This window comes from Trichosurus vulpecula, chromosome 8 (assembly GCF_011100635.1).
Source record: "Trichosurus vulpecula isolate mTriVul1 chromosome 8, mTriVul1.pri, whole genome shotgun sequence".
Lineage (NCBI taxonomy): Eukaryota > Metazoa > Chordata > Mammalia > Diprotodontia > Phalangeridae > Trichosurus > Trichosurus vulpecula.
Genome location: NC_050580.1, coordinates 134,399,457 through 134,413,588, shown reverse-complemented (window position 1 = coordinate 134,413,588; position 14,132 = coordinate 134,399,457). Strand labels below are relative to the sequence as shown.

Here is a 14,132-nt window from a genome sequence, read left to right as displayed (position 1 = left end):
TCCATTATTAATTCAATGAATGATGTATATTTAAAATTGTTCCTCCTTATGCCTATGGAAAGGCTGGTTTCTTTGTCTTTCATCCTTGTTTTTCATTTTTGTTTTCGTAAAAGAAGCCCGTTCTATTAATGGCCATAGTCTGCCATTACTTTCCTATTCTCCTTTCTACATGATACTAGGTAGAAAGGAAAAAGGAAGTAGATTAGACAGTAGTGGCAGTGGAGCAGACAGTTGAGGACAATTTTCTCTATGTACATTCCTACAAGTGCAAGGAAAAGAACTGAGTAGATTAATTATGAATGCTAATAACCTGACACTTGTAAAATGGAATAAAGGTAATATGATGGTATAAAGATGACATGAATGAATAGGGAAAGTTGAATACAGTAGCAGTGTTACCTTTTCTTCATCTCATGGATGCTGAAGTTGTCACTTCCAAATCTCAACGTGTAAATGTGCTCTGAATATATAATACTGAATGCAGCAGAACAAGGTCAAGACAAAAGTCTGAACATTTCCTATTCTTGAGTTTCACATCTGACATCTACCTCCCTGGGGACACAACTTTTTAATTATTATTTATAGATCATCTTTCCGCTAACCACCTGAGAAGTGCAATTATCACCCTGAAATGCAGTCTGAAGAATCTTATTTTTTCTGAAATGGAAATTTTATATTGAAGAAAAGACCTAGACATACAATTCATAGCTATGGGCTTCTTGACAGCCAGGCAGAGATGTATGTGTCCAAAATGCGAAAACTAGTTCATAATTAATGATGAGACTTGGGTCATTTTTTAAGAGGAAAAACAGACCCAAATCTTACATTTTCTCCTAAGATTACCATTTCCTACTCTCTTTACTACAGTTAATCATATTGTTGGTTCCAATTTTTGCCCTTCTTACATTCTTGGTCCTGATCGTGAGGTGTCAAAATGAGTAATTTTTGTGAAATTTAATGTTGTAAGATACACATTTCTTCTCCATTCTACATTTTTATTGCTCACTATGTCCCACACACTGGGCATGTTAGGTAAATAGACAGCCAGAGTATGAATGGAGGTCTAGCTACCACTCAAAAGGGCTATAAATTACCACTGAGCACTAAATACCAAATGTGAAAGTCTATTTTTTGTTATAAAACTTGTTACTCAAATGGCATCAATCTGTACAATTGACCTTTGATGTGACAAATGCTGCATTTTGGCAGGGTAAGCTAGTAGGTAGAACCTTAGAGTAGCAGTCAGTACAGTTAGGTCTCATATCCAACTTCCTGTAAAAGCAAAGCCAGGTTTCCATACCAGCAGAAGCTAAGGGAAAAATCCATGGAATATAGATAGATGGAGTTTAGGGTGAGATGAGAGGGTAAAATACATAGATAGAAAACACTTAAGATGATTATGACAATACTGTAAGGAAAATATTGAAATATTACATAATTGGTCAATGTAGTAACCAATACTGAATTGAGGTGACCTCTGTACAAAGGTGTTAGACTAGAAGTTGCAGAATGAGGTATACATTTTCACACACGGGCAGGTACTGATATGCTTTGCTTAGCTGTACTTATTTGTTACAGGGGAGGGTTCTCTTTGACAAAGGGGAGAGCCATTGGAATGTCAACAAGCCCTTATTAAGGCACTTAGCTGATGTAATAGAAGTAGCACAGGACTTGGAATCTGGAAGACCTAAGATCAAATCCTGCCTCAGTCATTGACTAGCTTTATGACCCTGAGAAAGTCATTTAGCCTCTTGAAGCCTCAGTCTTCTCATCTGTAAAACAGAAGTGATAACACCTAATGCTGAATAAGGTGAGATAATAGTATAAAGCACTTTGTAAATCTAAAGTGTTATATAAATGCTATATATGTTATATAAAAACTAGCACCCATAAAGCATTTTAAAGAGAAAAGTGGCTAGATAAAGGACTTAAAGCCTTGCTTGGAAGTCTTGGCTGCATATTTCACCTAACTGTGATTTCATTTAGCCACTAATATCCCTGTACTTCCAATTTATCTCCCTTTATGTTGTGGGCAAACACAATGGCAAGATTCAACACATAGGCCTTCAGAAGAAATACTTTATTTTGTTTTAATTTTCTGGCAGTATTATAAGTGGGATCTAAAGTACTATAACCCTTCCAATAAAGGCTTCAAAAAGAAATAAGAATGTGTACACCTGCTATCTTATTACCCTTCTTTATTCACTTATTGGAAACACTTGATTTACTCAATCCTGCATCAGAGCCTTTAAAGTCTATTTATAACACATTTCCCAACATATGTCTCTTTCCTCAACACACCAAAAAAAAAATCTTCCTCTTAGTTATTTCACATTAAGAAACTTCTCTCTTGGGGCAGCTAGGTGGTGCAGTGAGTAGCGCACCAGCCCTGAATCGGGAGGACCTGAGTTCAAATTTGGCCTCAGACACTTGATACATTTACTAGCTGTGTGACCTTGGGCAAGTCGCTTAACCCAATTGCCCTGTCTTTCCCCCCTCCAAAAAAAAAAAAAGAAACTTTTCTCTCATGCCACCTCTGCCACCATCTTTTCTTTTCACACACTCCCCTCTCTAACGAAACAAATTTTTTTTTCCTGGATAGCTGTCAATATTTTGATTAACTATAGGCATTTAATTAGCATTTCAAAGTTTCTACGCATTATTTATTTTGAGTTTCACAATAATTTGGAGTGGCAAGTAATATAGACACTGCTATCCCTCATTTCAGATGAAGAAATTGTGGCTCAAAGTGGTTGAATGTTTTGCCCACATTCACATAGCTGGCATCAGAAGTGAGATTTAATGAAGGTTTCTTGACTCCTAGTCCTACACTGTGTCTACAATTCCACGATGCCACCTAACTAGAAAATGTTAGAACTAGGAGTTTCTAAGGCACCATCCAGCTCATTGCCATGCAGATGACTTCCCAAATTCTGTATCTGCCCCAAATTTCTCTCCTGCACAATAGTTTTGTATTGCCAACTTTCTACTGACCTCACCTGCAAGTCCTGTAGCTATCTCAAATTCAACATGAAATGAAATGGATATTTTATATATACAAACACACACACACACGCACACATATACATATACATATACACACATATATAATGGATATATAATATCCGTATTATGCATAATATAATATACAATGGATATGTGTGTGTGTGTGTGTGTGTAATATTGTACTAAGCATTGGGGATTTAAAAAAGAAAACTGAGAAAGTTCTTGCTCTCAGGGAGTTCACATTCTAATTACACAAGAGAACACATAAAATAGGCTTCATCTTTATTGTAGAAGCAAAGTCCAGATGGTACTTAGTGCCTAGCAGGCAAAGCTGCAAAGCAGAGAGTAAGGCCCTGTTGACTTTGGTTACCAAAGAACCCAATCACTGACTGTTGAGAAAAGAGTAGTAGGCACAAAGATTCTGGGTTACCTCTTACAGGAATGATAATGGGTGGGAGAGAGCAGGTGTGAACACCTGGTAGGAATTTAGGGCAAAGAAAGAGGAAGAGAGGAAGGGTTCTCAGAAACTTATTCCCATTGGTTAGTGAGCTGGGGTAGGGAATAAGAAATTCCCTGCTTCTTTCCCTTTCACTAAGGGTATTGATCTATCATGGTACCCACTGAACAAAACAGAATTTATTTTATTATAAAAAAGTCCTCCTCTAAACTTTCCCATTTCTCTTGATGTCACCACCTTCCAGTCATTTAAGTTCTTAGCCTTAGAGTCATTCTTGACTCTTTCTTCTACTTCAACCCCCATATCTAATTAGTTGCCAAGTCTAATTAACCTTTCCTCTACCCCACATTTCTTGCATATACCACTTTTTCTCCACTTACATGACTTCTCTCCTAGCTCAGGTCCTCATTATCTTTTATCAGTACCATGCTGATAGTTTCCTCACTTGTCTCCCTGCCTCCAGTCCAACCTTCACACAGCTGCTTAATTGATATCTTAAAACATGGAGCTAGTCATATGACCCAACCTCATTCAAAAAAATTTAGTTGCCTCCTTATGGACTCTAGAGAAATATAAAATCTGAAGCCTGGGAGTTAGATCCCTCCACACTCTGGTTCCAACTTTATCATCTTATATTATTCTTTTTGGGGAATTTTCTGTTTCAAAGGTGGCCAATAGCTATTCACCATACATGCATCTCTCACCTTCATACCTTTATCCATGGAGTTCCCCCACATCTGGAATATACTCTCTCCTCAACTTCACCTTATAGAATTCCTTTCTTCCTCCAAAGCTTAAATGGTATCTTTTTAGGAAGTCTTCTCTGATTCAGTTAAAACTTTCTCCTTGAAGTTACTTAATATGAACTGATATAAATTAATTAATCAGAAGCAGGAAGACAATATACACAATGAGTATAACGATGTAAATCGAAAAAAGAAACAACTTCAGTGATATAATAAAAAATGAATACTCTGAAACTGGCACCAAGAGAGATATGAGAATATACCCTCTTCTGATTCTCTGCTGAGGTGTGTGACCATGAGTACTGAATGCTATAAATAATGTCCAGCTTTTCAATATGTTGTTTAGATTTGGTAAGGTTTTTTCTTCCTCATTTAAAAAAAAAAACAGTGTTGCTTTATCTATGTATGATAGATAGCCCTCCCTACCCCATCCCCACTTCAGGGCAGATGCAGATATTCTCTGCTTTGAGGATACCTTTGGATTCTGAACCAGAATTCCACAGATATATGAAAAGGGCAACCTCTACCCTCCAAGCCTCTCTCAATATTTAAATATGACTCTCCAAACTCTGGGGAGTCCATGAGTGAAATGTTCTTTCCTCTAGAGTGCCAGGACCATGAGCCCATAGCCTCCTAGAAAGCCAGAATTTGGGATGGGACTTCCTCCTATTTGTGTCTTCTTTCTTTTGGTACAGGATCTTGTGAGATCTCAAGCAGTTAGCTATTGATGACTAGTATATTAGGAAGGCAGAATTTATGATTTCAAAGAGAATCTCACATGTGCCTAAAAGGTCCGGAACCGCAGGATACAAGGAATTCTCTAGGCAGAAGGCAGGAGAACTAAAGCATGTATTTACACTCCACAATAACAAGCCCACAAACCAGCGTCCCCATTTTGATATTTTCATCAAAAGCTTCCAGGCCCAATAAGTCCGCCTTATAAGGGTAACCAGGAGGCCACAGAGAAGCGAGATGGTATAAGGCAAAATCGTATACATGCTTCCCCTCTACGGTAAGAAGATTACCCACTAGCCTCTAGTCAGCTCTGCTACCGGCAGCTCAGCTTCGGCTGTAGGTGTCTCTGGCTCCAACTGGAAAAGGAAAGGAGGATCTTCAAGCTGTCCTCTCCCCTCTTATAGAGTTTTTGACATCATCAAGCGCCGCCTGAACGACCAGGGCCGATTGGTTCTTGACTTGGCCCTTCCCCCTAGCATAGACCACGTTAACAAACTTCCCCTCAGCCAGCCCCACGACTCATCACACAGGAAGCTCTGGTCCTGCCCCGGAAGAGCAAGCCCCAGCGTCTAGGGAAGCTCAACGAGGCAAGCTGAGTCATTCAAAGAAAACAAAGTCCATTCTGGCTACAACTAGATACATTGCAACAGAAACAGTGGAGATGACAGTGGAAGACCAGTACAGGGGAGAAAGCCTGCAAAAGAGTCACAGTATGGGACAGTTGGATAGAATGTTGAGCTTGGCATAAAGAAAACCTGAGTTCACATTCTGCCCAAGGCACTAGCTAGATCATCTTTAGCAAGATAACCTCTCTCAGCCTCAATTTTCTCATCTAGAAAATAAGGTGTGTTGGACTCAATGGTCTCTAAGTTCTCCTCCAGCTCTAAATTTATGATCCTAGAGAAACAAACCATCAGAAAGAAAAGATATTACTTTGCACTGACTAGGCTATACTCAATAGAATTGGAATGTAAAATAGCTAATGAACTTCCCTGTTGTAAATGTACCAATGAAGATTGACTATCAGCCTCTCACCTGACTGCAATCATTCTATGACTCTTTATTACTTAGAAATCCCTTTCTTTAAGGGAATAAAACTGCGTGCTCCTTAACCAACTCATGTTGTACTCTTTGCAGCTTTTGTAACTACTCCTGCCCTGGCTGAGGAAGACCACTTAGACTAGAGCTAAAACTAAAACGGTTGGTCAGGAATCTGAGGTGGGGGTTAAACTGAAGCACTAGGAGCTTTGTTCATCTATTGAGGAGACAGACAAACCAAAAGTAATGAACACGGAGCAAACCATGACGGGAGGTAATGGGCAGGGACTAGTCAAGGGACTAGCCCCTTCAGCCATAGCCTAGCAATGCCTGGCTAACCTCTGTGATAGAATTCTAAAAAGATGGCTCTTTTGTGAAGGGAAGAGGTTGATGGAGAGCATATGAAAAAGATGCAGTGGGAAATTTAGGGATTGTTTTTAGAAAACATATGCTAATAATTTTTTAAAAGAAATTTACTACTTACAACCTGGGGAATTTGGGGCAATGACAAGTCAATTTTGCTCTTTTGTAAGCCAACATACCTGAAGCAAGGCAACCAGAGGGAGAAAGAGACGGATAGATAGATAGATAGATAGATAGATAGATAGATAGATAGATAGATAGATAATATAGAGATAGATTATATAGATAGATAAATAGGATGATAGAGACAGAATGACACAGACAGACAGATAGATAGATGAGAAGATGATAGAAAGGAAAAAGGAAGGAAGGAAGGAAGGAAAAAAGTGACATTCAGATATAGAGAGACAGGTGGTTGGGGGGAGAGAGGGAGAGGGGGAGAGAGAGAGAGAGAGACAGAGACAGAGAGACAGAGACAGAGAGAGAGACAGAGAGAGGCAGAGACAGAGAGAGAATGAATAAGACAGAAAAATGACGAATTTATAGATAGAATGATAGAGAAAGGTAGATGATAGAGATGGATGGAAGGATAGATAGAAACATAGACAAGCTGATGATAGGATGATAGAAATGGACAGATAGATGGACAGATAGGTAGGTAAAAAGATGGATAAAAGATAATTTACTAAGCACTTGCTATGTAAGGCTGGAGATGGCATATGACAGGCATTCTAAGCTACTACCATCATTTCAACCACCGCCTCAGACCCCAGTAGAAGCCCCTCAGGATCTTTTACCCTAGAGCTTCAGAAAGAGTCATGCCCCTCCTGCTGCCAGACCACCAGCTCTGTTTCCAACCCAGTTCCTCCCAGAGCCATCATCCAGGAGAGAAATCCTGTGGAGACAGAAGCCCCTCCCCCTCCCCCCTTTCCTCTCTCCCTCCTGAACATTAAAATATAAACTACTTGAAGATGGGGACTATTTAGTTTTTCTATGTGTATCCTAAGTGTTTAGCACGGCGCTTCGAATACAGTAAGAGATTCATAAGTACTTATCGGGATGGGTAGTTGGGTAGCACAATTATAAAGAACCTGTCTTTAAGTCAGTAAGTTGTTATTGTTAGTGTTGTGTCATTTTCAGTCCAATTCTTCATGACCCCATTTGGGGTTTTCTTAGCAAAGATAGTGTAGTGAATTGTCATTTCCTTCTCCAGCTCATTTTAGAAATGAGAAACTGAGGCAAACAGGATTAAGTGATTTGCCCAGAGTCATATAATCACTAAATGTCTGAAGACAGATTTGAACTCAGGTCTCTGACTCCAGGCCCAGAGCTCTATCCACTGTACCACCTAAGTGCCCCCTTGCACACATTTGACCTTTAATAAATGTTGCTGAATAGAATGAAACCTCCTGATTTTCACAAGAGGAAATTAAATTCTTAAAAATTCAAATGATTTATTTCAGATAAAGATCAGACAGTGGCAGAACCATGCCTTGGTCTCAGGTCTTCAGTGCTATTTCCCTACATTACAGACCTCTTTGGTTATATTTTCTAACCAAGTCGTGATACTATATTTCATTGTACTATAAGCAGTTATTCTTTAAGGATAGTGTGAGGTACGGTGTCTTGATAAGATCGTTTGATTTTGCTTTCAGGAGAAACCCAGGTTCAAATCCTGCCTCTGACATTTACCTATTTGATCATAGTCTTTACTTGAATTCCTTCAGTCTCAGTTTCTTTATCTGTAAAATTTTAATGATCATATCTTACTCTGTATTATTCTGTTGAAGAATAAACAAAGTAATGCATGCAAAACATTCGGTAATCTTTAAAGAGCTACAGAATATCAGTTTTTATTATGATGTAGTGGAGTCAGGGATTGCTTTTGCCTTGAGTGGATTATTCCCAAGTGACTTGGGGTTCCAGTAATGGAGAGGTAAGGGAGCTAACAGTCATTGGAGAAAGGCTCTGGAGTCAGGACGCCGTGGTACTTGGGTCTGGACAAATGGATTGCATCAAGGATGCAAACTAAGAAAAGAAGACAAACGTAAGCAGTTGGGGAGCAGTGGTGAAAAGGAAGTCTTGGAGATCCTCCTGAACAGCAATGGGCAGAGAAACAACATGGAAACATCTTATATCACGGCGTGCAGTGAACAGATCTGTAAATTTCAGTGTTGTAACCCATTGTTGGTATATTTGTGCTCCAGAGACTGCAGAAGATGGAAACTCGAGATCTGAATCACACTTGGGGAAGCTAGCAGCCTAGAACTGAGGTAAACACAATCCCAAGGAATTCATCCATCTGACCGTAGAGCTATGTGGAGTGGAGATAGAAGATGAATAATTCTATATTCACATAGAAACTCAAATAAGTTTTCTGCATTTTTTTTCCATCCACCACCAGAGGAAGTTCAGGAGATTGAACCCATTTGTGTTTTCTGGCCAACTATTCTCTCTTGTCATTTACATTATTTTGTTTCTTAATTAAATGTTTTGCTACTGGGTTTGCGGCTCTTTTTTGGTCTGTGACCAGAGTGTTACCCTGGGCTAGGGTGGTGGCGATTGAGGGTTAAACCATGAATTGTGCAAGTTATTTAGCAAAATATTCCACACTGAATCTTGGAAGAGAATTGAAAGGTTCTAGATTTGAACATTTCAAGAGGATTTTATGAGTTTCATGTTAAAAGAAAAAAAAACTAAGAAGAAGCATGGCATAGCACAAGGGTGGGGAACCTATGGCTTTCAATTCAGTAAAAGGGCCATATTTGAGGACCTAGATGGCCACATGTGGCCTGGAGGCTGCAGGTTCCCCACCCCTGTCATAGTATAAAGAGTATTGAATTCAGGAATCAATGGATTTGAGTTCTTCATATGCCACTCAGGAACTGGATAGTCTGGGGGAAATCATTTCTCCTTGAGCCTCAGATTCCTCAACAAAAAAGGGGGGTTGGAGGAGAAAAAAGAATAAAAAGAATTCACTATATATCCCACAGAAAGATGAGGAAAGCAATTTGTGAACCTTAAAAGTGCTATATAAATAAAAGCAATTATTAACTCTATGAAATATCAACACAGCACTTACAAACAAAAATACAGGGGAAGCATTGTTGAAAGACTACATTAAGATGGATGACATAATTAACAAGCACAGAAAATGTCATAGTAGTGCAAAGAAAACATTTAGTACTGAAGCTAAACTACAATCAATAAACTGGTCCCAGTACTTAAAAAAAAAAAACAACCTGAAGGGCATGGGAAATGAGGAAAAGAGCAAATGGAGAGAGTGAAGGGATATTCTAAATTGTCTTTTGCTTGCTCATCCAAGTAAATATATTAGAATGTGTGTAGATGGCTTGATATTCCACTATAGGCTGGAAGCGTTCATTACTGAAAGACTAAGGTTTTACTGGTACTCAAATTATGCACTTGACCAATTTACTTCATTATTCTATGTCTTTATTGCTGATTATTATTGCTGCCTGGTAGCCCTGTGAAAACTTAAAAAAAAATAATGTTTGGTAGTGAGAGTAGTGGACAAGGAGAAGCATTATTACTCTTTTCATTATACTATTTCCAAAGCTGTAGTTACCTTGAAATTCTTGAAAACCATGCTAAAGTCATGTTTAGAGTATTTCGTAATGTGGAATAATTGTCTAACTACCATTAATGAATCTTATTTGATTCTTCTTTATTTAAAAAGCAGAAAGTGCAAAGTTGGCAATATGTGAATTTGAAAAGATACTATATAGTTTTCAACTTCTTGATGTTAGAAGGTTATTCTGTAATTTACATTTCAAATGAAATTTAAAAATCAATCACACAAAAAAATAGCATTCCACTAGATATACTTATGAATATACAGGACTTTTATGCGGCACATTAAATAAAAAAAGGATAGAGATGTTTGCTACGTTTACAGCCAAATGTTATTGACACAGTTGGCTCAATGGAGTTGTCAGAATTTACCAAGAAAAAAAATGACCTCTGCATTTATCATCTCTAAAGGTTGCTTCTAATTAGCATCTAGAGATATCATGTTATATGTGCTTCTTTAAAGGATATCAGCACTCTAACTATGAGTACTGACATGGTATCTATCAAAGTCTCATGGTGCTTGCAATTCTGACAAAAGGCACTCCAAAGAACTGGCACGTACCACTATATTTGCATTTTTGCATCTCATTATGCACATAATTGCATACCAACACAGCAATTCTTCTTGACTATCTCAGAAAACATTATCAGCCACTTCTGAAATAAATGCTTAAATGTCAACAATTGACAAGCAAGAAAGGCTGACCTTTGAAGGATCTCATCCTTTAGAGATTTGCCCTGGTATGACTTCCTCCTTAACTTTCTGTTTGTGTTTGATAACAGTAAAGGAACACAGTGACTATATGGATTGTGTCTGCGTGTAGCAACCAGCGAGGAAGTCAAAGAACTATAAAAATTCAACCAATTTATCATTTCTACTAGCAGTCATTGGGGAGTGACTAAACATTTGCCATGACAGTTCTTAAAGGCTCTGAAACTTTCGAATAAGTGGACATTAACATTTCCTTACAATGGAATGTATGTGGAATTATAGAGTGCACTCACATTAACAACTAAAATGAGTTTATCCATGATTAATGTTATGACAAAGAACAAAACAACCTTTCTTCCACAAACATGCTACCCATTTTACACATTGTCACAAAAATAGTCTAAGTGTTGGACAAGTATAAATAGCTAATCTAAAAATGCATAGATCCATTTACATATACCACTCCCCCCCCACCCCCGCCAAGATCCCACAACACCGGATGGCCTTAGTCGCATTGATCTAATATACTATTGTAATCCTCCATCCTCTCATCAGCCCATTCCTAGAGTTACTTCAATTTGCATAGTGATTTGGTACACATTTTTCAAAAAAAACTAATCAATTTTAACTTAAATTGAAACACTACAAAAATTGCTGCCGATGTCAAAAAATGCTAATCGATTTTGAAAATCTACATCATGGCTTGCATCCCAGATTTTCTGTCCAATGCACATCAAATGGAAATGATAGAAAATTATGTTAACATGTTCAACTGCTTGTTTGCTTGTTTAGTTGAGACACTGGTTCTGCTTCAATGGTAAACTAATGACCTGTTTGGAATCTCCTCCAATTTGCATGACTTTTTATGATGGTGTAGAGCTCATGCACAAGAAGATGGCTATCACCTTTAACATTTAAAGTTTAGGATTTCCATATAAGTATTTAATTTTTGTTTTGAAAAATAATATAGAGTGCAATTTTAAAAGGTGATGGAATGATTTTAATATTTTTTTATTTGTCCAGATAACATGCCCCAGTGAAAGAACAATTTCATTTGAGAAACATAGCACTTAGATGTATTTTTCAAGTCCATCAACAAAGGCTAGATGATGATGAAAGAGAATTTCAGTATTCAGAGCATATACAACTGAACAACTCCCTTCAAAGTGAAATAGAAGTTAGGGTTAGAAGGTATTTTAAAAATAATTGAGCTCAAACCACACCTTTTCAAGAAGAGGAAATTTAGGCCCAAAGAGACTCAATGATTTATTCAAGATCACATAAGTTGTAAATGATAGAACCATGATTTCAACTCAGTTTCTATGAATTTACATATTATGCCTCTTCAATTATTATCATGTTTGACATTAGAAATGGTCTAAGCCAATCTCCCATTCAATGAAAAAACCCTTCTTAACAGATGGCCATTCTGTTCTTTTTAAAATGCTTTAAGGAAAGGTAAGCTCATTACCTCCCCAGATCATGCTATTCTACTATTAGGGAGCTCCATTCATTAGAAAGTTGTTTCTTATGTTGAGCTGATGCTTTAGTTTTGTTTTAATGTCCATCTTTTGGATCTATTCTGAAGTACCATAGAACAATCAATTTCTTTTTTTTTCTATATGACGGCCTGTTAAAAATTTGACATGTTATTACATTTCTTCTTAGTCTTCTCTTCTCCAACTAAACATTGAAGTTATAAATATATACATATATATACACACACATATATACATATATACACACATGCATATATTTACACAGATTTATACATATGTATATATATATGTCTGTATAGGCACACACATATGCATATATGTTTACATATATTCACATACACATATATTCATATACGTACATAATATGTATGCATATATGTGTATATGTATGTATATATGTGTGTACTTGTATATGTGTGTGTGTGTATATATATATATATATATATATATATATATATATATATATATATATATATAATATATAAAACAAGGTTTCCCTAGGTTCCCCTCATGACCTTAGGAGTTCTCCTCTGGGTGCATTCCAATTTGCCAATATCTCCTTTAAAATATGACAGCAAGGAGAGGAGGAAGAGTGAGCTGTAGTCACTGCTTCAGCCACGGTCTGCACCCCAGGCCCCAGAATGACTTCAGATAAAAGGAAAGGGCTTGTATACATTCAGCAAACTGATGATTCCCTCATTCATTTGTGTTAGGATAGGACTTCTGGGAATGTAGAAGATGACTTAATTATTTTTCCTGATGACTGTGAATTTAAGCGAGTACCTCAGTGCACTACTGGTAAAATATATGTACTGAAGTTCAAGGCAGGATCAAGAGGCTCTTCTTTTGGATGCAGGAGCCTAAGACTGAATCGGATAAAGAACATTGCAGGAAAGTAAATGAATATTTGAATAACTCACCTATGCCAGGAGCTTTGGGTGCAAGTGGAAATGGAGGCCATGAACTTTCAGTCCTTGAAAGTGAAGGTGGTTTGCAGAGCCTTCTGGGTAACATGAGTCATAACCAGCTCATGCAACTTATTGGACCAACTGGCTTGGGAGGACTTGGTGGGCTTGGTGCACGGACAGGTCTTGGAATGGCTAGCTTACTGGGGAGTGGAGGGCCTCCAACGAGCAGCTCTTCATCAAGCTCCCGAAGTCAGTCAGCTTCTGTAACCCCATCTTCCACCTCATCTTCAGCTCCCAGTGCTCAAGCAATTGCCTCTGCAACTAGTCCAAGCCCTGCACTGACTTCAGGTAACAGAACTAGCACAGCAACAAGCCCTACCCAGCCCATTCAACTGAGTGATCTTCAGAACATTTTGGCTACTATGAATGTGCCATCTGGGGCAGGAGGCAGACAGCAAGTTGACTTCGCCAGTGTACTAACTCCAGAGATCATGGCTCCTATTCTGGCCAATGCTGAAGTCCAAGAGTGGTTGCTGCCTTATCTTTCCTCTGGAGAATTTCTCCCACAGACTGCAGAAGAGATTCGGAACACATTGACCTCTCCTCAGTTTCAGCAGGCATTAAGTATGTTCAGTGCTGCCTTAGCCTCAGAACAGCTTGGCCCATTTATGAGTCAGTTTGGTTTACCAACTGAAGCTGTAGATGTAGCAAATAAGGGTGATTTCGAAGCATTTGCCAAAGCTATGCAAAACAATGCCAAGTCAGACCAAAAGGAAGGAGATGCAAATGACCAGAAAGACAAAGAGGAAGATATGTGTTTAGATTAACTTATTTGCTATCTTTTAAGATATTGGAAATTCTTAGTAATTAAGTGACTGCAGTAGTGTCACTAGTTTATTGCATACACTCATGCCTACACTCAGCCTACAAAATAAAGGATTTTCTTTTATCTGCCAAAAAACAAAACAAAAAGGTGGTAGCCATAACTGGATCAAGATTCTCACTGCTGGTTTGTCTGATCATCACAGTCTGCAGAGGGATTATTGTTTCCTATGACCCGAAAATTATACTTCT

General features: G+C 38.1%; 1 pseudogene; it reads left to right on the top strand.

Annotated features, from left to right (window-relative positions):
• Positions 1-12,791: 12,791 nt before the first annotated feature.
• Positions 12,792-13,885, top strand: LOC118830035 (annotated as a pseudogene).
• Positions 13,886-14,132: the final 247 nt, after the last annotated feature.